Here is a 24,885-nt window from a genome sequence, read left to right as displayed (position 1 = left end):
TTTAAAGCCCGGAAGCAGCTGAGGATCATTCAACGTGAGCATAAAATGCCAGTTAAAGCACTCATCCAGGAGGTGCCTACATGTTGGAATTCAACTTATTACATGCTTGACTGTCTGTTTGAGCAGTACAGACCAATCAATGAATATGACATGCAAAGAGGGGATGCTACTATGAAAGGCATGATCATTGAGATGGACCAATTGGGCCTAGTTAAATGCCTGACAGATATGCTACTTCCTTTCAAGCTCCTCACATGTGAAGTCAGCAAGGTGGACTGTACTATGGGCCAAGCTATCCCATTGTTGCACATGCTACAGGAACAGCTGAAGGGGGTGTCTGCAATGTTCGCAGGTGTGGAGGGAAAAAAAGAAGCATATGAGTTGGTGAAGAGATTAACCCTTCGCTTATCTGAAAATACAAGGGTGCAAAGAGGCATTGTGTCATCCAACCATTACATTTCTGCCACAATTCTGGATCCACGGTACAAACCAGTACTGAACACATTGTTTCCTTTTTTAGAAGGGGATGTTGCCAAGTACAAAACTTGGATAGCTGTGGAAGCCAGTCACTTAGAAAAAGAACGGCTGGGAATTAGAGGCCCGCTACTCCAGGCCTCAACAAGTACTGTAGGGCAGCCGGTGTCAAGTTCAACTTCAGAGCCTGAGGACAGTGCAGTTGGCTCACAGCAGTCAAAACCACAAACAACACCAAGAACATCAACAACAACAAGAACAGGAGCATCAGCACCACCAAAATCGGCACATGAATGGTTTCTAGAGCAAGGGCTTGTTAGGTCCAGTGCTGTGGTAATAGCAAAAGAGGCTGTGCAAAGTGGAGCACCCCTGAGCATTGAGTGGATGGTCCAGGCCTATCTGGATTAGGCCTGGGCGGTAAATTCCGTTCCATTCGCGGAATTTGCGGAATTTGGGTAATTTCGCGTTCCGCGGAGAACGCGAAATTGCCCAAAAATCTGCGTTCCGCGACTTCGCGAAATTTTTAGCTTGTTCGCGTTCTCAATATGCGTGTTCGCGAGATATTTCACCCCGAGCACGCAAACAGCGATCGCGAACAGGAAAAAAGTATCGCGAACAAGCAATTCCGCGTGTTCACGGAATTTCTGCGTGTTCGTGGAGATTTTTTACCGTTTCGCGGAGATTTGCGTAACGCGATTACGCAAATTCCGCCCACCCCTAATCTGGATGACCCAACAGAGGTCTTCATTGATCAAACCCCATTGCTGTATTGGTATGGGAAAAGGCACCAATGGCCAGTGCTCAGCAGGCTGGCGATAAACTATCTGGCTTGCCCTGTTGTAAGTGTCTCTTCTGAGCGTGTTTTCAGTGCTGCTGGTCTTGTTCTGACAGTGAGAAGGACCAGTCTCTCACCCCAAAACGTGGAGAGGTTAACCATGATCAAAATGAATATGCACTCTATACCACAGGATTACGCCATACCTGAAGTAGCACAGCAGGAAGATGATGACAGCGACTTAGATCATGGAAGTAGTGTGTTAAATTACCTACTTCTGGGTGAACCACCAGAGTTTGAGGACAAGCTCTACTTCCCTGACAACAACTAGACTTTCGACTTGTTATTTTCTTTCTTGCTTATTTATTTTATTATTTGTGTGTGTCTCTGTTTGAATCACAACAAATCCATCACCACCGTCTTACTCTTTTATTGCCTGATTGGAGTTGCAAATGTGTGCAGTCAGTAAAGAGGTAAGTCCAATCCTCCGAGTCCTGACTCGCCCTAAATCCATTTCCCTCAAGCCAGACAATGGATGGAGAATAGTACAAGAAATGTGTGCCTGCCTCGTTGAGTCCCCCCAAAGAACCTGACTATAGCTATCCTCCTTTCCAAGTCAAGAGGGACTGCCCCGTAAGAGCAGGTAAATGATGGCATGCATTAGACTCTGACTCTGAGTGATTGGTGTTTGTGTTGTTGTCGTACATGATGTCTACTAGTAAATTTAATCTACACACAAAAAGTGACTCAAGTCAATGTTTCCCTTCTTGTTGTTTAATAACAACATTGTACTACTGCAGGCCTATCCATTGCATTGTTGATTCTGTACTCACTCGGTACACTACAGAGTTGGACACGATGATGACCATACCCTACTTGCAGTCAGTCAGTAGGATCAGAGATGATTGATGGAATAACTTGGGCGTTTCATGAAGTGGCCTAAAAGGTAAACAAGTCAACAACAACCTAACCAGACCAACATGTCTGTATAGTTGTGGAGGCGAGTGTAGTGGTATGACTGACTGCGGTGCATTGAATTAGTTACTTAATCTGGAGAATGCTATGTTGCTGTGTATGTGTGCTCAGTGCTGTCTGGCTCAAAATCTAAACTATGTGGAGGTTGGGTGGGTGCCGTGGGCCTGCTCTGCCCTGTTGTTGTTGTAGGTTAATGCTGGACACAGAGTAGACATGATTTAGCCATGCCACCTCTGAAAGTGTTCTTGTTGCACTCTTCCTTAATTTATGCATTTTCTTTTCTCCTTGATTTTTCAATATCCCTTTTGTTTTTCCATCTACAATTACGGGTCAGCCTTTACCCTTTGCTATACTGGGGAAAACAACTCACACTTACCTTACTAATCCGCATCTGCCAGGCAGGCAGTGGCACCCAAGATTGACGGACGGAGCATCCATGGAAGGAAGGACCAAGAGGAATGCCGAGGTGAAACTCCAATTTGACCATAACATAGTTATAGTATCATCTTTTCATTTGATTCATTTTTTCTCTTCAATCATTATGACTGTGTGTGCTATTTATTATGTTTACTTATATATTTTCTTTGCTAGCTTTAAAAGGATGCCAGGTACAACAGAACATAAAATGTATGTAATTTGGGTCTCACTGGGGGCAGACAGGCAAGGCAATTGCATAATAATAATCATTAATAATATACTGCTGCCCTGTACTACTAGTCTAGTACTACTCATCATCATTAAGTCATCATCATGCATGCATTTTCTTTTTCTCCCTTAACAGATTTATGATGGTCGTCTACCAAGATTGTGTGTTGTAATCCATGTGTAGTGTTTTTCTTTGTCAAACCTTTCCCTCAAATACCCCTTGCCAACCATTCATCAAACCCTAACCCTCTTACCCCGGGCTGTGTGATTTAAATTGAGGTGTGACTAAATTAAATTTACAGCAATAATTGATCACACACTTGCTGGGGCGGATGTGATAAAAGCAACACTATCTCAAGGCAGGTTGAGGATCTTCTTCTGCTCTAAGTATATATATATATATATATATATATATATATATATATATATATATATATATATATATTCCCCCGTTATAGTTACTGTAGGCAACTATAACTCATGCGACCGCAATCCTCTGCTGATGCTAATACTGTATTTAGACACTTATTTGCCCATGTCTTCTTCCATTAAATTTTAGCTATACATATATTACAAATATTTTTTTTTCATAAAGACACATATGTCATCAGCAGAGGATTACGGTCGCATGAGTTATAGTTGCCTACAGTAACTATAACGGGGGAATTTCATTGGTTTTTTATCAGTAAAATGTCCAGCTAACTATAACATGTGTGAAACCTATGGTTTTTTCAGTGAATTTGCAAGGTTTTTTAAATGCTAATTCCTAACTATAACGTGTGTGAAACCTATGTTTTTTTCAGTGAATTTGTACGTTTTTTTAAATGCTAAGTTACTTTACGCCATTTGTGGTGTGCGCGCCCACTTAACGCAGTTCGTTCTGTGCGCGCACGGTGAGCTTCGCGCACCGTGCGCGCACAGTGAGCATGCGGTGCGCTTCGCGCACCGCGTGCCCACGTTACGCTAGATGGGCCATGAACGCACGATGCGCTTCGCGCACCGTGCGCACATGGAGGTCATATGATGAGCATCGTTGTGACAGGTAAAATATATGTTTTGTTTAATATGTGATGAGCCATGCACAAAAGGTGCCCTTCGGGCACCTTTTGCACACGGGGTGGGGAGAATGTGGATATATTTTTTTTTTATTATTATTTCTTACCGTACGCGTGCGGTAAGCGTAATCGGCGAAATTTTCGAAAAAATTAAAATTGCCTTTTTTCACTTGGGGGATCGTTGGGGACTCCCTCGACATGGCTAGGTGCTTCGGAGCTGTGTAAACAGCCCCTTCACATGATTTGCACTTTGTTTTTCAACCCCCTGTCAGAGTGCGAGAGAGAAAATGGCGGCCGCCGCTTCCTGGTTTCGACCGATTCGAATGTTTACTAAGATCTAAGGGCCAATCAGAATCGCGCTCGCGCACGCCACCGTACGCGTACGGTAAGCGCACCGTAAGCGCACCGTAAGCTGGCTCAGATATATATATTGATTTAAAGGCTATTTTCTCAGAATCTACTGAACAGATTTACACCAAACCTACAAAAGGCACTTCCTTGACCTGAGGACTGCCTCTCTGCCAAATTTCAAGTAATTCTGTTCAGCCGTTCGGGCTGTAGCTTTGTCTAAAGGTCCTATGGAAAAATGCATGGGAAAAACGCGTTTTGGGACCCCCCTTTTATCTCAGCCCCCGCTTGACGAATCCCCCCGGGACTTTCAGGGTAGGAGCGGAGCGTAGCGCCCCACCTATTTGGAAAAATTCGCGAGGATTCGTCAACCGGCGCCAAAGTTATTCAAAATAGAATGTTGCGGATTTCCTATGGAAACGTGGTCCTAACTATAACCACCTACTGGCGACCGCCAGTAGGTAATATATTATCTACTGGCGGTCGCCAGTAGATAGTTATAGTTAGGACCATGTTTCCATAGGAAATCCGCAACATTCTATTTCAAATAACTTTGGTGCCGGTTGACGAATCCTCGCAAAATTATCAAAATAGGTGGGGCGCTCCGCTCCGCTCCTACCCTGAAAGTCTCGAGGGGATTCGTCAAGCGGGGGCTGAGAAAAAAGGGGGGTCCCAAAACCCGTTTTCCCCATGCAATTTTCCATAGGGACCTTTAGTCCAAGGTACAGCCCGAACGGCTGAACAGAATTACTTAAAATTTGGCAGAGAGGTAGTCCTCAGCTCAGGGATGTGCCCTTTGCTTATATGGAGTCAATCTGTTCAGTAGTTCCTGAGAAAATTGGAGTTAAAAGCACATACATATCTATAGCCGCGCACCGTGCGCGCACCGTGCGAGCACCCTAACGTGCGCGAACGTAATTCTGATTGGTGGTTACATGTTAGTCAACGTTCGAATCGGTCGAAATCAGGAAGTGTGGGCCGCCATTTTGTTTGTTTTCAGTGCGAGAGTGAAAAACGAAGGTGGCGAACGTGAAAAGGGGGCAGGGTAGAGAGTTCCTGACCCCCTAGCCTTTGTCAGGGGGTCCCTGAAGGACCCCGAAGGCAGAAAAAAAAACATTTTAATTTTTTTTTAATACGTAGTTTATTGTAAAATAAATATATAAAAAAAATAATAATACATACATAACTTAGCATTTAAAAAACCTTTGAAATTCACTGACAACTCGCGCCGCCGCCACTCTATCACAAGGATGATGTCATCAGTGATGTCATGAGTGATGCCACTGACCATGTCATGAGTGATGTAATATGTGACGTCATCAGCAGTGGATTGCGGTCGTGCGAGTTATAGTTATCTGAACTAACTATAACGGGGGAATTTCATTGGTTTTTTATGAGTGAAATATCCCCCTAACTATAACATGTGTGAAACCTATGGTTTTTTAAGTGAATTTGCAAGGTGTTTTAAATGCTAATTCCTAACTATAACGTGTGTGAAACCTATGGTTTTTTCAGTTAATATATATATATATATATATATATATATATATATATATATATATATATATATATTCACTGAAAAAACCATAGGTTTCAGGGGCGTTATAGTTAGCTGGACTTTTCACTCGTACAAAACCATTGAAATTCCCCCGTTATAGTTAGTTCAGCTAACGATAACTCGCGCGCCCGCAATGCACTGCTGATGACGTCACATATTACATCACTCATGACATGGTCAGTGACATCACTCATGACTCATGGTTTTGTTTGAGTGAAAAGTCCAGCTAACTATAACGCCCCTGAAACCTATGGTTTTTTCAGTGAATTTCAAAGGTTTTTTAAATGCTAATTTCTAACTATGCCTACAGAGATAGGACATGTGAAGAAAGAAGAAAAAACGCACAGAAAGAAAAAAACAGAAATGCAGAAAGAAGCAACAGAAGTCCTCAAAGACGAAGAAAAGTGCAGGAAGAAGGATAACGTGCAGAAAGAACAAACAGAAGAGCAGAAAGAAGCCTTGTTACTTTTTCAGACAGATACTGGTGGTAACTGAGTCTGACTAACCAGTCCTAGAGCCAGTGCTATGTTAAAAGACACTCAGAATACAGTGAAAACACCTACATACACTAGGGAACACGATGCGTTGGGGTCCCCCTGTGATCAGCATGACCTCCTCTGTAAGCCCCTAGTATATATTAGGGCAGGGGATTAAAACTGCCTCTTAAAACGCGCCACAGGGCGTGTTTGCACACGTCACCTCAGGCCCCGTCCCCTCACTTCCCCACTGTGTAAACACACCCTGTGGCCGTTTTAAATTGGGAGATTAAGTCCCCTTGAATCCTGAGGGTCCCTAGGGTCCAACTAGACCACTAGGTACCTCCAGTAAGCGCCACAGAGCTGCGTTGCAGAGAGATGTAAAAAGGGGCACGGCCTAGACCACCTCTCTGCAACGCAGCAGAGTGGTGCTTACTGGAAGCACCTGGTGGGCTAGTTGGCCCCCAGGGTCCCTCAGGATTGAAGGGGAGTTATTTACCCAACTTAAAACGCGCCACAGGGCTTGTTTGCACACGTTAACTCAGGCCCCGTCCCCTCCCTTCACCGCTGTGTAAACACACCCTGTGGCCGTTTTTAGTTGGGAGATTAAGTTCATTTGAATCCTGAGGGTCCCTAGGGTCCAACTAGCCCACTCGGTACCTCCAGTATGCGCCACAGAGCTGCGTTGCAGAGAGGTGTAAAAAGTGGCACGGCCTGGACCACCTCTCTGCAACGCAGCTCAGTGGCGCTTACTGTAAGCACCTGGTGGGCTAGTTAGCCCCCAGGGGCCCTCGGGATTGAAGGGGAATTATTTCCCCATCTTAAAACGCGCCACAGGGCTTGTTTACACACGTTAACTCAGGCCCCGTCCCCTCCCTTCACCACTGTGTAAACACACCCTGTGGCCGTTTTTAGTTGGGAGATTAAGTTAATTTGAACCCTGAGGGTCCCTAGGGTCCAACTAGCCCACTAGGTACCTCCAGTATGCGCCACAGAGCTGCGTTGCAGAGAGGTGTAAAAAGTGGCACTGCCTGGACCACCTCTCTGCAACGCAGCTCAGTGGAGCTTACTGGAAGCACCTGGTGGGCTAGTTAGCCCCCAGGGGCACTCAGGATTGAAGGGGAATTATTTCCCCGACTTAAAACGCGCCATAGGCCGTGTTTGCACACGTCACCTCAGGCCCCGTCCCCTTCCTTCCCCACTGTGTAAACATGCCCTGTGGCCATTTTTTAAGTTGGGAGATTAAGTCCCCTTGAATCCTGAGGATCCCTAGGGGCAAAATAGCCCACTAGGTACGTCCAGTAAGCGCCATTGCAGAGAGGTGTAAAAAGGGGCACGGCCTACACCACCTCTCTGCAACGCAGAGCAGTGGCACTTACTGGAAGCACCTGGTGGGCTAGTTGGCCCCCAGGGTCCCTCAGGATTGAAAGGGAATTATTTCCCCAACTTAAAACGCGCCACAGGGCGTGTTTGCACACGTCACCTCAGGCCCCGTCCCCTCCCTTCACCACTGTGTAAACGCGCCCTGTGGCGCTCTAAGTTGAGAGATTAAGTCCCCTTGAATCCTAAGGGTCCCTAGGGTCAAACTAGCCCACTAGGTACCTCCAGTAAGCGCCACAGAGCTGCGTTGCATAGAGGTGTAAAAAGGGGCGTGGCCTCAGAACACCTGTCTGCAACGCAGCTCCCTGGCGCACACTGGAGATACCTGTTGGGCTAGTTGGCCCTCAGGGACCCTCAGTATTGAAGGGGAATTAATTCCCCAACTTACAACTGGCCAGGGGGCGCGTTTGCAGAGTGCTGCAAGGAGACCTTTATACCTAGCGCTAACGCATAGTTTGGTGCTGCTGCCTTTGTTTTTAACCAGTTTTAACTTTAATTCAGCATTTTGTATTTTGCGCAGCTATTTCTGGCGCTTTGTGCTCTCGGTGGCATAATTACTGGGGGGTTAGCTAGACCATACCCGCACGATAAAACTTGACAAACTCACCTGCACTTTGCGGGATTTAGTCAGCTGTTGGGGGGCTACTCAGGACGCGATCGCGGCGTTCCGGCCGCCATCTTTGGTGAGGCTCATTGGATTGGGTCCACCTCGGGGGCCATCTTTGGTGGGGATAGAGGTGTGTCCTCGCAGGACTCCCGCGCGGATTACTGACACAGCATTTAAGGGATGTGTGTTCCAGCACGCAGCGTTGGCGCGCAGCGAGCGCGACGGCGGCGCGCCGGAGGTGCGCCAGAGGTGAGCCCGTTTGCGCCCGTTCGCGCACAGGTCGTGCCGAGGGCCGGGAACTCTGCTCCACTGCCCGATGGTCGGTTACCTTATTCCAGAGACATGTTGCTAAAACTAAATACAGGCACGAACACGTGCCATCAGCCGCATGCCGTAGAGCGGGGGGAACAGTCTCTGATATGTGGTCTGCTCAACGTGAGGTCTCTGAGTAAACATCATATGGAAATTGCCTTACTTATAGACTCCTATAAGTTAGATGTTCTGTTCATGGGCGCTAGAGGGCGCCGGACTGTCATGGCCGCACATCCGTGAGGCTCCCGCCCGCCGGGCGAGTTTATCAATTCATCAGCCCATCCTGCACCCTCGGAATCAAAATCTAATCAGCGCCGAGTGTTGGGCTGGGGCAGCGACGCGCCTGTGGCGAGTCCTGGGCCATTCTGCCGGGCACACACGGAGCAACAGCCGCCGCAACTTTCAGCGAAACCGACTGCGGAACCTGTGACGTGAGGCGGCTGGCGGAGGTGTGTACGGGAGGCCGCGGCTCACACGTGGGCGGAAGGCCGCGGGACGCTGTGACTGCGGAAAGGGACGAAAGGAGATCGCGGCTCGAGACGATTGCCCTCCCGGAGTGCCGGTAAGGTGAAGGGGGGCTGGGGAGTCGTTGGGGTGGAGCTACCTGTGGCCCCGGCGTACAGGGACAGGTCGCTTTGGAGCGGGGGGGTGCTGCAACTCCGGCACGAATATCGCCCTGAAACTCCGAACGGGCTGGGATCCTAGCCGCCGGGGGCCCCCCCCTCCTAGTCTCCCCCCTTCGCCCCCGATCCCCAGCGGAGAGCTGCTTGCTGCCTGGACGGAGCCGCGCCGGGCCCGGAGCGGACCCCGCTGGGGGTGCGTTGCTTCTTGACACCGGCGGGGCCCTCTGGTGCTCGGCGGGGCCCACGAAGGGTGACGCTGCTGGCACGCTTCCTCGCCGCACCAAGAGTCTAAAATGCTTGATGGACTGTGACCCTAACCCAAGCTACTCTCATCTGCTGCACCAGACTGTGTCGCCCCCCTTGAATAGTTGGGACCTCTACGAAGTGGGACTAGAGGGCCTGCAGTGGAGCACAAGGCTCTCACCTCGACACAGAACTCTACAGTGGAGGCCGTGGACGGGGGGACCCCTACCCCTCATGCCAATCCCTAACCCATACATCCGCTGACATCGAGCGGCACCGGGGGCGCCCGCTGCATCCCATCGATCTCCACGGCGGGGTCGCGGGGACTCCGGAGAAGGGCTCTCATACAGGCGCATCTACAGGGCACGTCAGACTTACTAGCCTCTCACAATGGGGAAGTCAGACACTAAGCAGTCCCGGCTCCCATTTGACACCCCAAAGAAAAAATCACGTGCCCCGCCGCCGGGAGACGGCGATACTGATGGTGGGGATACTGATGAAGTGGACTGGAAGGCGCTTCTCCTCAACATGCAAACCAGCCTAACCTCCATAGACTCCAAGATTGACGGCATGTCTCGTCGCCTCGACTCAGTGGTGCACAGACTTGATCAGCAAGAGGAGCGGGTCAAGGAGTCTGAACAGCGGATCTCAGGTCTGGAGGATGGGGCAACGGCCACTGGGGCCAAAGTATCGCAGATGGAGAGACTGCTTAAGGTGATCGCCGACAAGAACGAGGACTTAGAAGCGAGATCACGCCGCAATAATGTACGCCTTCTTGGATTGGCAGAATCCACCGCGGTGGGCAAAATGGAGCTCTTCATTGAAAAACTACTCGCTGACTTGTTTGGCGCTGATGCCTTCTCGCCACAGCTGGTGGTGGAGCGGGCTCATCGCACCTTGGGGCCTCGTCCGGTGCCGGGAGCCCCCCCACGGCCTGTACTTATTAGATTCCTGAACTATAGAGACCGCGATACCCTGCTTCGCCTCGCCCGGGAGAGGCAGCCAGTCCGGTTCGACAACACCACCCTCTCCTTCTTTCCAGATTTCACGCAATCGGTGCAGGAGGCGCGCCGTAAATTTGGACCGGTTAAAAAACGACTTATGCAAAGCGAAATCCAATACTCCATGCTGTACCCGGCCCGGCTTAGGGTGTTTCATCAAGGCAAGCCCCACATTTTTCAGGACCCCTCTCAGGTGGAACTCTTCCTAAAGGACCACAGGCGGGCCCGCGGTGCTGCTGAGTCCTCGTCAGGGGAGGCTGGCTCCCGCTCGCCCACTTCTGCTCTTGACTGATCGCATCTTCGCATCTCCTGTATTGGATCCTCGTAATGATGAAAATGTGCTCTGCTCCCGCCTGGGGTTTAGGCCCGGGCGCTCGACATAATGGCTACTTTCTGCTCTAGCCTGGACTTGGTAGGCTACAAACAGTTGTGCCTTAATTATCTCCTAGATTCTTGGATGTGCACTAGACCTATTTCTCGCTCTGGCACCCACCTCCCCCTCCCGTGTTTTCCGCAGGCTATTGTCGCTAGCGGACAGCGGGTGCAATATCGAGGGGAGTTGGAGGCAGGTCCGGAGCCCTTGTGTCCCCCAATTGGGTGTTCCCCAGTAGGATATGATTCGAAGTTGTGGGATTAAGCGGGGTGGGGAAGATGCCCGACGGGTTGGGGTTGTCGGAGTGGGAGGGCGGGGAGGATTTCAAGGGGTTGTTCTTGTTTGGTTTACAGTACATACTGATATTGGTACTTGGCATAGAGTTGATACAACATCCGACACCTTAACGGCACAGTGGCACCAAAGAGGGAGCGATACAGTACGTCCCATCACTTGTTCTTCACCCATCGGCAGATATGAGTCACGTGGTGAACCTTGACATCGCTAGGGGGGGGCTGCTCTCCGTTATCACCTGGAATGTCAGAGGGTTGGGAGACCCAAGAAAGAAGAGACAAATACTGGGAGCCCTCGACAGATTGGGGGCCCAGGTCGCATTCTTACAGGAAACTCATATTGATCCCCGACTTGGGGGTTCCTTTGCCTCCCGATGGGCAGCGCACTCTGCCTTTGCTTCCTATTCGTCCTATGCGAGAGGTACTGCAATCCTGATAAAAAGAGGCGTCCCGTTTGTTCCCATTGGTGACGCTGTAGACCGGGAGGGAAGGTATTGCATGGCTTGGGGCAGGATGGGAGTGGAGACTATCACCTTTGCCTGCTCGTATGGCCCTAACTGTGACGACCCAAGCAGCTTCATAGCTCTCTGGAACAAGATCAGGGAAGTGGGCTCAACACATCTCATCTGGGGGGGAGATTTTAATGCTGTGCTTAATCCCGCGTTGGATAGATCTAACCCCTCTTCCCAACACTACACCACCACACACAAGTACCTACGGGACATTTGCGACGCTCAGGACATCGTAGACACCTGGCGCCACTTACATCCGACTCAGACGGAGGGCACACACTGGAATACCGCTCATGCCACATGGGCCAGACTGGATTACGTTTTAGTATCCAGAGGCTTGGCACCCTCACTAGTCACAGTCCAACACGTAGCGCGCACATTTTCGGACCACTCCCCGGTATTGGTTGAGCTCCGCTTACCGGATATAATGGGAAGGTCACCCTCCTGGCGACTTCAACCCAACATTTTACTAGACGAACTGTTCCGCTCTGAACTAGGTCAGGAGCTTGCCGACTTTCTTACTCACAACAAGGGTTCGGTGGAACGAGTTGCCACTCTCTGGGAAGCGCTGAAGGTCACAGTGCGAGGCATCTGCATCTCAAAGAGCTCAGGAGTACTGAGAACTTTGCGTGCCTCGCTGCGCACACTGGAAACTACACTGCACACGCTAGAAACCCGACCGGACTATGCCACCGACTCGGATACACAGGCACAATACAGAAAGGCCCTATCGGAATACACCTCTACCGCCGAGAGAGAGGTCAAATTCCGGGGTAAATATTTTAGGGCGAGGGCTTATGGTGAGGGCGAGTGGCCCGGGAAATTTCTGGCGGGAATGGTTCGGCCCCCACGGGGCTCAAATTTCGTTTTGGAACTGGAGAGAGAAGACGGGATGCTTCTGCGAGACTCGGACTCGCTTCTGGCTGCCTTCATTGCCCATTATTCTGCTCTTTACGCAACTACCAGGGTGGGTGCACTAGATATGGACGATTACTTGAAGGAGCTGACGCTGGGCTGGCTTTCGGACCGTCACCGGGAATTCTTAGCTGAACCCATTGGCCTAGACAAAATCAGGGATGCTATCAGACAGATGAAACCCGGGAAGGCACCTGGCCTGGACGGCCTGCCTATGGACTTCTACAAGGCATATGTGGATCTACTTGCGCCGGTGCTTCAGGAGGTTTATATGGAGGCTCATGAGTCCGGCACACTTCCCCCCTCTATGCAGGAAGCCCTAATCACCTCGCTTCTAAAACCCGGGAAACCGCCTCACTACTGTGACTCTTACAGGCCCCTTTCACTAATCAATTGTGATGCAAAAATCTTGGCCAAAGTGCTGGCCAATCGCCTGCAGCTAATACTGGGGGGCCTGGTACTGGCAGACCAAGCGGGATTTGTCCCAGGCAGAGCCACCTCCCACAACCTCCGGACCCTTTTCTCCATAGTGGATAATGTGGACCCTCAATTGCCTCTGGCAGCTGTCCTACTGGACGCCACCAAGGCGTTCGACTCCCTAGAGTGGGACTATCTCCACTGTATCCTGAGAAACATGGGGATGCCGATAGGCTTTACGCAATGGATCGGTGTCCTTTACCGCAGACCAGTGGCTCGGGTGGGGGTGAATGGTCGGATTTCTGAGGCCTTTGATGTATCCCGGGGAACTCGTCAAGGGTGCCCCCTATCCCCATTATTGTTCGCCATAGCGATGGAACCGCTTGCCGCTCGTCTTCGACAGCATCACCGGGAAAGGGCTCTGCGCTGTCTTCAAAGGGAAGTGCTCATATCATTGTATGCGGACGACATCACGTTATACATCCGCGACCCTGCTGCTAATCTTAACCCTATCTTGAGGGAATTCATTCGTTTTGCCGGCCTGTCAGGTATACACATTAATTGGGGAAAGTCCACTATATTCCCGCTTACCGCGGCCGCCCAGCCATTTCCGCTAGATTACCCTCTGAGATGGTGTGAGGATGAGGTCCGATACCTGGGCATTCTACTCTCCCGCGATAGGACCGAACTGATGCGGATGAATTATGGTCGCACGTTTGAACATATCCAAACTTGCGTGACCAGATGGATCACGCTGCCCCTTTCTTTTGCAGGGCGGGCGTCTCTCATTAAAATGGTGATCCTTCCCAAGCTACTTTACCTCTTCCTAAACATCCCATATTACCCAGGCAGGTCCTTCTTCCGCCTTCTGCGCTCTGAGCTCATCCGACTGGTATGGGGAGGGAAGCGGCCGCGCCTGAGCTGGGACGACTTGACCCGTCCATTCGCCCAGGGGGGCTTCGATTTACCGGAGCTCGAACTGTATTACTACAGCGCTCAGGCCCATTATGTTCACCATTGGATCCACCCCACTCCCTTTATGCCACATATAGCGGTGGAACACTGGCTAGTGGACCCTATTCCACTGGAGGGGGCCATCTTTAATGTCCTGGAGACTGGGGCTGCACACCACACCACAGTCTCCAGCTCGGCTCTCGCGTGGCGTAAGATCGCAAAAGAAGCCGGAATGACACTTCTGTATTCTCCTCTGTTGCCTCTGGCACATCATCCCCGGCTCCCCATTCTGCAGGAGCAAATATTTAAGAAATTTATGGCTAAATTTAACATCAAGACGTGGGGAGACCTGTACCATAACGGGCTATTTCGGTCTCAAACGCACATGCTTGCGGATCTCACACCCACTCCTATGGATACATTTATTTATACTCGTCTGCGTGGGGGGGTCCGATCGCTAACCGAGGGGTTCCCGGAGGAGCCACCCACTTTAGACCCTCTGCATCAGCTGCTTAAGGCTGCCACTCCGGCACACGCGGTTTCTAATCTATATCACTCTATACGCGCGGTGTCTGACCCGGGAATCTGCAGGGCCCGCACTAGGTGGGAGGCTGACTTAGGGATACCCATAGAAGACGAACTTTGGAGTTATTGTTGTCTCCAGACCGCACAGATCTCCTCCAGTAGTCGATTTAGAGTTATCCACTATAAGTTCCAGCACCGTCTTTACTGTACTCCAGTTCACATGTGTAGGGTGGGCCTACGAGGGGACGATATCTGTTGGCGCTGCCGCACACCAGCGGCAGATTTTTTACACATGGCTTGGGGCTGCGGAGAAATAGCCGACTATTGGCAACAAATATATTCCGGCATTTCGGAAATGATAGGAGTCTCACTTACACCATCTCCGATGCAGGCACTTCTGGGGTACACGAAAACCATTAAGAAACCAGTTCGTCGGTTTGCCACCATTGCTCTCCTCCTGGCGAAGAGGCTAATCGCCTGCAGATGGGGCAGGGGCAGGGCTCCTAAATACAAAGACTGGATCGACAACATGGTACATTGCCAAGATACGCTGCTCTGCTATGCTGAGCTGCTACCCACAGCGTCCAGACCGGTGGATATTTGGAGTCCCCTTACGACATATCTATTATCACACCCGCTGACATAGCACACCCTCACTTACCCGATTGCCCGAATACTATACCACTGATTCCACTGGGTCACTCCATTTGGGGGGTGGGGGGTGGAAACTCTGTTGGATGGGGGAGGTCCTAGATCTCACTCTTGATCGGCAGGTCGGAGCACCCGTTGCTAACTGCTGATCCCTCTGGGGACTGGCATGCCCTCTTCCGGGGTACTGAAAGATGATGAGGCTGTAGCCATCCCGAATGTCACCATAGACCACGAAACAGGTGCCACTGTGACCATGATCCACTGTATGCCCCAGGTGTGACTCGTGCAGTCACTACACTATATAGTTTCTACCTATGCACAAATTGTAATGGTTTATTAGGTTTAATGATACATACAAATCGCGTGACGTAAAGTATGTTGCAGCCCTACTGAACATCATACTGTGGCATTACTGCTCCCTGTAACGCTGCCGGCCCCTGAAGGGGTTGTAGGCGGACAGCTGTGTACTTAACCATCATTCAATTCATATATTACGCTGCCGGCCAGTTGCTGGTTGTAGGCACAGGAGCTGTGTACTGCTTATTTCCGACTTAATAAAGGTTTTTTGAAAACTTAAAAAAAAAAAAAAAAGTTAGATGTTCTGTTCATGACAGAAACATGGACTAGAGCGGATTGTGCAGTGGAACTAGGGCTAGCCTGCCCTCCTGGATTCAAGATCAGACATAACCCACGGGAGGGAGCTAGAGGAGGTGGGGTCGGCCTTATATTTAGGGAGTCGCTTGATGTCTCAGTGCTTGACACAAGGCGCATTCTGGGCTGCGAAACTTTGGCCTTCTCTTTGAAAGGGCATGGAGGAACTCTCTACTCCGGGCTGCTGTGCTACCGGCCCCCTGCCAGCTCTTTATCAGCAGTACCAGAGCTAATTGATTTAATCTATGAGCTCTCTAATACCCATGCTAGGACTTTACTTCTGGGAGACTTTAACCTGTGTTCGGATGGTCCTACAAGGTCGGCTCTCTCGGATTTGACTCAGGCTTGCAGCGATATTCATCTGCAGCAGCTGGTACATTCACAGACCCATATTAAGGGTCACATTCTTGACCTGGTCTTTGCCAACACTAGCCAGGTGGTGGTTCGGGATATTCTTCCGCAGTGTTGGACGGACCATGCCTTGGTCCTTCTCTCCGTGACATGTCCCATGGCTCCAACCGGGAATGGAAGTACTGGCACTAAGACCAGGATGGGCAGGCAATGGTCAAGGTTACTTAGACAATCCAGCCTGCCGTCCCTGCTTGCCGGGGAAACCCCCCCTTTAGGAGTTTCTGTGGACGCAAGCTACGAGAGCCTTAGTCAGAAAATTGTTAACTCCTTAGAGGTGCTGGCTCCTCTGCGCAAAATTAGGAATAGATCCAAGATTGCCATGCCGTGGTTCACTGCGGAGTTATCGCATTTGAAGCTCTGCTGTAAACGCGCGGAGCCAGCTTGGAGGAAACACTACTTAGAACCCGATAAAGCCCTTTTTAAGCAGGCCTTGCTGACCTATAAAATGCAGATTAAAGGCGCCAAAGCACGTTTCTTGGAGGAATCGCTCTTGAATGCACCGAACAAAACGCAGGCCTTGTTCAAAATTGTTGGGGATCTTTCTCGCCCTGCTTCTGTGGCTAACGATATTCCTGCCTCCCAAGCTTTATGCTCCTCCTTAGCGCAGGCGTTCGAAGATAAGATCGCTTTGATCCTAAGTAAGCTTGCTCCTACAACTACAATTGTTACTCAGCCCGTACTTGGCTCCACTTTAGCGGCCGAAAGGGAGGCAGTAAGGGTAGTTGGTAGTCAGGCACAGCTGGATAATTTTCCCCTTCCGTCTTTTGAGGAGTTTTGCCTGCTGGCTAACAGTATATCCTCTGGTTCTCCTTTAGATCCATTGCCTCACAAATATTGGAAAGTATTCCAGACGGAGCTTTTTTCTCCGCTGTATGCTATCTGTTGCCAGTCTCTCTCTTTGGCACGTGTTCCAAAGTGTTGGAAATTAGCAGTGGTCTCACCTTTGTTGAAGAAGGAAACTTTGGATCCCACCTGTCCAGCGAATTATAGACCTATATCGCTGCTTCCTTTTCCCATTAAGATCCTAGAGAAACTGGTTACTAAACATCTGTCCAGTTTCCTGGAGACCAACTGCTGCTTGGACACGTCTCAATTTGGCTTCAGACCAGCACATGGCACGGAATCGGCCCTGGTGACCGTGTTGGACGATCTTCGTTCGCGGGCCGACATTGGGCGAGCGGCCTTTTTAGTGCTGCTCGACATGTCGGCCGCTTTTGACACGGTCAACCATGACATCTTGGTCAGAAGACCTGAGGATGCAGGGGTGAAGGGTTCGGCTCGCGATTGGCTGTTTTCCTATTTGGGAGACAGACGCCAGGTAGTGGCCTTCCCACCATTCCAGTCAGAGATTAAAACAGTTGAGCAGGGCGTACCGCAAGGGTCTGCCATCAGCCCTATACTGTTTAATCTTTATCTTCGCCCTCTGGTGAGCTTGGTTAAATCATTTGGCATCTCGGTTATTAACTATGCCGATGATACGCAGCTCATCTTTTCCATCGAGGGCAAAGATGCGGTGTTGCTGGAGACTTTCCATCAATGTATGGCGTCAACTGCGGACTGGTTGAGGCAGAATTCTCTGCAGTTTAACAGCTCTAAAACAGAGGTTCTACACTGCTCGCTGGACCACATCCCTCGGCCACTGCCTCCTGATTTTTGGCCTGCCTCTTTTCAGGAAGTTCCTTCTGCAGCAGTATCTGCCAGGAACCTGGGCGTTGTGTTTGGGCCTGATCTCCAACTGGATCTTTTTGTAAATAAAACCGTGTCCACCTGCATGATGTTGTTACGCATGCTGTGGAAGATTCTTCCGCTGCTGCCGGCCCATGTTCGCCCAGAAGTGGTTCGCGGTACCATTTTGAGTAGGTTAGACTACTGCAACGCACTACTTCTGGGAGCTCCAAATAAATTGCTGGCCAAGCTACAACGCGTGCAGAATATGGCAGCCAAGTTAGCCCTGTCCCGTCGTCGATCTGATTCTTCATCTATGGCGCTAGCCGATCTTCACTGACTACCAGTTTCACAGCGAGTCATCTTTAAGGCGCTTTGTTTGGTGTTTAAGGGACTTCATGGGCAAGGACCTGCTCCATTGCAGGAGCTGTTCCAGTGGTATGTGCCCACTCGCTCCCTTAGGTCACTGTCAGCACATCTTGTGGTAGTTCCAAAGGTATTGAGGGCTCGGATGGGTGGCCGAGCCTTTGGTTTCGTGGCGGCCAAACATTGGAATTCTCTCCCTTTGCTGTTGAGAAGCTCTGGGGAGTTTCCCTCTTTTAAGAAAGAACTGAAAACGTTTCTCTTTCCTAGGTCCGCTTAATTTCACCTGATTGCTATGTGTGGTGTTGGTATAAGTGTCTAAAGCGCCAGGATACCCTTCGGGTGACAGTATGCGCTATACAAATATGCCATACAATACAATACAATACAATACAAGGAGGGGGCGTGGCTTCCAGCGCGATGCCGGTCTTTTATTTATTTTATTTTTTTTAAAAGGAGGGCTGTGTGGCCCCCCTTCTTTTTCTAATTTACTGGCCCTGGGGACCCCATCCCCCAGGGCCTGCACCCTAATTTTTTTTGTTGAAAAAAATTAATTTGGCCCTCCCAAGGCCTTAATCGGCCCCGGGGACCACAACCCCCGGGTCATGGCCTTTTTTTAATTTAAATTCTTTAGGAGGGGGCTGCGTTGCCCCCCTCCTCAGGCAACTTATGACTCCGGGGACCCCATCCTCCGGGGCCGGCCTTTGTTTTTTATTATTTTAAAAATATATATATTTATAGAAACACCTAGGACATGCTGGACAAACCGTATGTACCTATCACCATGACGATTTGCGTGAGATTCATTATAAGGTGACTATGCATAGAATGAATCCACATGGAATGTATTTACACCGCTAGTGAAGCTCTGACGTGTCTGACGCCCTACCGTGCCTAATCCCGGCGGCCCCGCCGGTGGGTACTCTCTAAGTAGACACCCTTGTCATTTATTTATACAAACATGGGTAGCTATTGACGGGCACATTTAATATACACGCACACCAAGCCATTCAAAGGGGATTCGACAAAAATTCAACCAAACTATGCAAGAAACCCCCCTCACGGTTAATAAAAAACACATCCACCGCCGGATGTGTAATTCTTTTTATTTTACTCTCTGGAAATGGGACGAACCTCACTTGAGAGTCACAGCGTGCTCCTGGCTGAGCCCAATGCTGTGTTACACCCACCAGTGCCTGCTGATTGCCTCACACCTCTGTGTTGTATTCCACCAGCTAGTGCGTATGCTATGACACTCTCTAGCCCATGTGCACTGTAACACCACCCCGTGAATATGTCATGCCACACTTGCCTTCGCACGGGTTATATTGCCCCATCTAACGTGCCTTCCTCGATGTGTATGTTATAACGCACAGCGCTATGCCATACATATTACAATCTGGGATCCATATCTTTGTCACAGTGCATATGCAACGTTACACTCCCCAGCACATATTTTGTATTCCAATTTTAGAGACTAGTTATGTTACACAACACTGCCCTGTGCATATTACACTCCAAGGCACATATCGCATAGCACTTGCTAGTGCCTGTGCTATCTCGCGCTCTCCAATGAATCTGTCATTGCGCACAATGTATTGCATATTATATTTCACGCCCTGGTTCATCTTATATCACACTTTTTGGTGCATAGTTTATACCATATACTACATCTAGTTTTCATTTTCAATCGTGCTCTCAGGACTATGTTCTATATAACACTGCGTCCACCTACCCTTTTCACGGGCATTACATTTTGCGATGGGGGTGGAGGGTCAGTGGGTGTTTCTGCCAGGTGAGCCCGGAGTCACAGTCACAAACGTCCTCTTCTTCCTGAATAAAAGTGAGATTATGCTGCATACTTGTTCATATTTTAAGTAGTTTGCACAGACACACATTTTAAAAACAATAAAGTTCCTAATACCCACCTTCTCTGAACAGTTAGCTTGCTGCCCCATCCACCTCCTCCCTATCCTCTGTTGTCTGAATCCATAGACTAGCCTTCTCCCTCCTGCCATGCATGGTCTGATGTGCTGCCACTGCCCTCCATTTAGCATGATGTACCAGTCCACTCCTCCTGCCCTCCTTTGCCCAATTCTATGGCCCATCATTGACCTCCTGCTTAGCCTCTGTGCTTAGCTTGCTGCCCCTATTCTCCTTCCCCCTGCCCTCCGATGTCTTTGTGCATGCCCCTGCTCCATCCTTTTTGCCCACTATGTTCCATGGACCTGCCACTCCTATCTACTCTGAGTGTTCTGTTGAGCTGCCACTCCCCTCCCACCTGCCTAGCATTGTCAGATGACTGTAACCTGTCCCTGCCACCTCCACCCTGCCAGTCCACATGCCATGCCCCTATCCCCTTCCTCCTGTCCTCCATGGTCCATTTTACTGCCACACCCTTCTGCCCTCCCTGATCTGTTGTGCTGCAACTGCTCCTCCTGCCTGCCCCGCGTGGTCTGTTGTGAGGCCCTTTCCCCTGAACTCTCTTGTCTGTGCCCAGGTCCTGACCCTCCCTTCTATCCTCCATGTTCCTTTGTGCATGCCCCTGCACCCTCCTTCTTGCCCATCATAGCCATTGTGCTGCCACTAACCCTCCCGCTTGCCATGCATGGTCTTCTGTGCTGCCAGGGCCCCTCCCACCTTCCCTGTGTAGTCAGCTAGCTGCCCTGACCCCCTCCCACCTTCCCTCCATGGTCTGTGTGTATGCCACCATAGTCTCATTGTTGCTCTCCATGGTGTGTCTTGTTTCTAGTGCCTATCCTGCCTGACCTCCATGGTCATCTTGCTGCTCCTGCCCTGCCACCTTGCCCCCAGCCCTCTGCTTCCATGTGCAGACCCCCTATTCCCTCCCTCCTGGCTTGTCTGTTCCATTGTAATGCCCCTGATCCGTCCCTCCTGCCCTTTATGGTCTGTTATGCTGCAGCTTTCTCTCCTGTCTGTCCATTATGGTCAGCTAGCTACTATTGCCTCTTTCCCATCTGTTCTCTGTTGTCCATGTGCATGGTCCTGTCCCCTCCCTATTGCTTTCTATGGATTGTTGTGCTGCACTCCCGTCCCGCATGCGCTGTGTGGTGTATTGTGCTGCTGCAAACCCTGATGCCTGCCCTGTAGCGTCAGTTTGGTGCACCTCTCCATGTCCCTCCTGTCCTCTGTTATCCGAGTCCATGTCCCTACCCCCAATTCCTCCTGCCTACCATGATTCAATGTACCATACTTGCGAACATTTTGAACTTGGTAAGAGGGAGATTTTGAAAAAAACTGGGGTATTGATTTTCCCCTTTGAGTTACACTGAAAAAGAGGAGATTGTAGACAGGAGACAGATCAAATAAAGCCCATTTGAGCTTAAAAACATTGGACGTTTCCTGGCTGAAACGGGTCTGTTGGCATGTATGGTTGTACTACCACTGCCTCTTCCTTCTGCCCACAATGGTCTATTATATTGCCACAGCCTCTCTTGCCAGGCCTGTATTGTTGGTTTGTTGCCCCTGCCCCCCTTTCCACTGCCCTCCATAGTCTGTTGTGCTGCCACTGCCCTTCCTGCCTGCCCCGTGTGGTCAAATTGTTGCCTCTGCACTCTCCTACCTGCCTTCAATTTTCAGAGTCCGTGCCACTGGCCTCTGCCACTCAACAGTATCCTAATGAACAACTAGATTGCTAACATTCTATAATTATTACAAAAGTGTGGAACGCCTGACGTCATCTTGATGTAATCAAAACTGTAATACCTACAGTATTTCCTTTAGAAACTACATATATGAGAGGGTCTTATTTGCATCAAAATTATGGTTAGTGCTCTAAAAAACTAAAATGAGGACATATTTTCTGAGTTTTCAAATAGCGACAAAGAACTTTTAAGTTATTTGTAATCTTTATGTTTTTTTATCCAGTTGACCACTTGATTAAATGTTGCACCTTGGCGAGAGGATGTGGTGTTACTTCCAGAGCTGCAGACTTTGCAACTGGGGAACCAGGTTGGAGTTTCTGCTTCAGCTCAACATTCTGTGATTGTGGTCAAATCACTTAATCTCTCCATGTCTACAACCAAAATGAATTTGATCTTGTGTGATGTAACCAATGCGCATGTAAAGCATTCCAATACCTGACAAGTCTGCACTATATGAAACTGCAAATACACAAAAAATAAGTGTTTTGCACACTTCTGTCATTGGGCTACACGTGGGCTACATCTGGGTGATATTTGTGCTGCATTTAGGCTCTTTTGTGTCTGGTGGCCATCTTGGGAGATTTATTTGTTATGAACTTTCCTAATTTCCTCATTTACTGCAGTCTCCTCAGTAGGAAATGTTTTCAGTTTTTTACTTTGATTCCATCAAGAAGGTATTCAGATATGTCACACATTTGCCATAAATTCTGAATGTTAGCACTCTAGTTGCTCATTAGATCACTGTAGTAAAGCTACTGCTCACCACGGAAGTCTGCTGCTGGTATTAAAAGTGCATCTTTCAGTCTGCATATCAGAATTTTTTAATGAAATAGAAGAGGATTTGAGAAGTCACTCAAAATGTGCCCTAATTTTTCTTTCTTCAGCACTAATCATAATTTCTATGGCAAAATGAACCCCCTCATTGTGTTCCTTTTTAAATTAAATGTTTTAAGTGTTACCAGTTTATTCCAATCAAGATGTCTTCAGGTGTGCCATACTTTTGTCATAAGTAAGACAGTAAGCGCTCTAGTTGTTCTTAAGAACACACTGGGACATTCTGTCATTAGGCTATACTTGGGCTACATCTGGGTGATATTTGGGCTACATTTGGGCTCTTTTGTCTCTGGTGGCCATCTTGGGAGATTTATTTGTTATGAAGTTTCCTAATTTCCTCATTTACTGCAGTCTCCTCAGTGGGAATACTTTCAGTTTTTTATTTTGGTTCCATCAAGAAGGCATTCAGATGTGTCACACATTTGCCATAAATTCTGAATGTTAGCAATCTAGTTGCTCATTAGATCACTGTAGTAAAACTACTGCTCACCAGGGAAGTCTGCTGCTGGTATTCAAAGTGCATGTTTCAGTCTGCATGTCAGAATTTGTTTATGAAATAGAAGAGGATTTGAGAAGTCAAAATGTGCCCTAATTTTTCTTTCTGCAGAACTAATCATAATTTCTATGGCAAAATGAACCCCCTCATTTTGTTCATTTGTAAATGAAATGTTTTAAGTGTTACCACTTTATTCCAATCAAGATGGCTTCAGGTGTGCCATACTTTTGTCATAAGTAAGACTGTTAGCGCTCTAGTTGTTCGTTAGAACACTCTGGGACATTCTGTCATGGGGCTATACTTGGGCTACATCTGGGTGATATTTGGGCTACATTTGGGCTCTTTTGTCTCTGGTGGCCATTTTGGGAGACTTATTTGTTATGATGTTTCCTAATTTCCTCATTTACTACAGTCTCCTCAGTAGGAAATACTTTCAGTTTTTTACTTTGATTCCATCAAGAAGGCATTCAGATGTGTCACAAATTTGACATAAATTCAGAATGTTAGCACTCTAGTTGCTTATTAGATCACTGTAGTAAAGCTACTGCTCACCAGGGAAGTCTGCTGCTGGTATTGAAAGTGCATGTTTCAGTCTGCATGTCAGAATTTTTTAATGAAATAGAAGAGGATTTGAGAAGTCACTCAAAATGTGCCCTAATTTTTCTTTCTGCAGCACTAATCATACTTTCTATGGCAAAATGAACCCCCTCATTTTGTTCCTTTTTAAACTAAATGTTTTAAGAATTACCACTTTATTCCAACCAAGATGGCTTCAAGTGTGCCATACGTTTGTCATAAGTAGGACTGTTAGCGCTCTAGTTGTTCTTTAGAACACTCTGGGAAGCTGCAGTAGAACACAAAGATATCAACTGACAGTCTCTGCCCTTGTTGGATGTACATGTTTTACTGAGAATGTCAGACTTCATTCTCACATGACTGAGAAAGACAATGTGAATTTACAGAAAATATGCTCTCAGTTAGCTTATAGATCACCTTCCAAACCTCTGTGGGAAAAGCATGAGAAAATAGTTTTCTCTCAAACATGATTCATGATATCACAGCAGAAGGCTTTTTCACATGGTAAAATCACCTTAGAACACACCACAATTCCTAAAATGAGTATGGTACCATCAACAAATGGTTTATAATGTAACTAAAGTCTTAAAACGTTCTATTAACTGCAATGCTTTTTAATGAGGTACTATCATGCATATTGGTCCCAAGATGGCTGCCAATACTTCTTGGATGAAGTGCTGACATCCAATCAGATCTCACGATGAGATGTGTGGTTAGGCTCCGCCCAGATATATATGTGATTTTACTTTTGATTTTCTCAGGAACTACTGAACGGATTTACACCATTTAAGCAAAAGGCACATGCCTGACCTGAGGACTACCTCTTTGCCAAATTTCAAGTAATTCTGTTCAGCCAGTCGGGCTGTACCTTCGACTAAAGGTCCTATGGGAAAATGCATGGGGAAAATGCGTTTTGGGACCCCCCTTTTTTCTCAGCCCCCGCTTGATGAATCACCCCGAGACTTTCAGGGTAGGAGCTGAGCGGAGCGCCCCATTAGTTTTGAATATTTCACGAAGATAAGTCAACCGGCGCCAAAGTTATTCAAAATAGAATTTTCAGATTTCCTATGGGAACTCGGTCCTAACTATAACTGTCTACTGGCGACCGCCAG

This window comes from Triturus cristatus, chromosome 8 (assembly GCF_964204655.1).
Source record: "Triturus cristatus chromosome 8, aTriCri1.1, whole genome shotgun sequence".
Lineage (NCBI taxonomy): Eukaryota > Metazoa > Chordata > Amphibia > Caudata > Salamandridae > Triturus > Triturus cristatus.
This window is presented reverse-complemented; position numbering follows the sequence as displayed.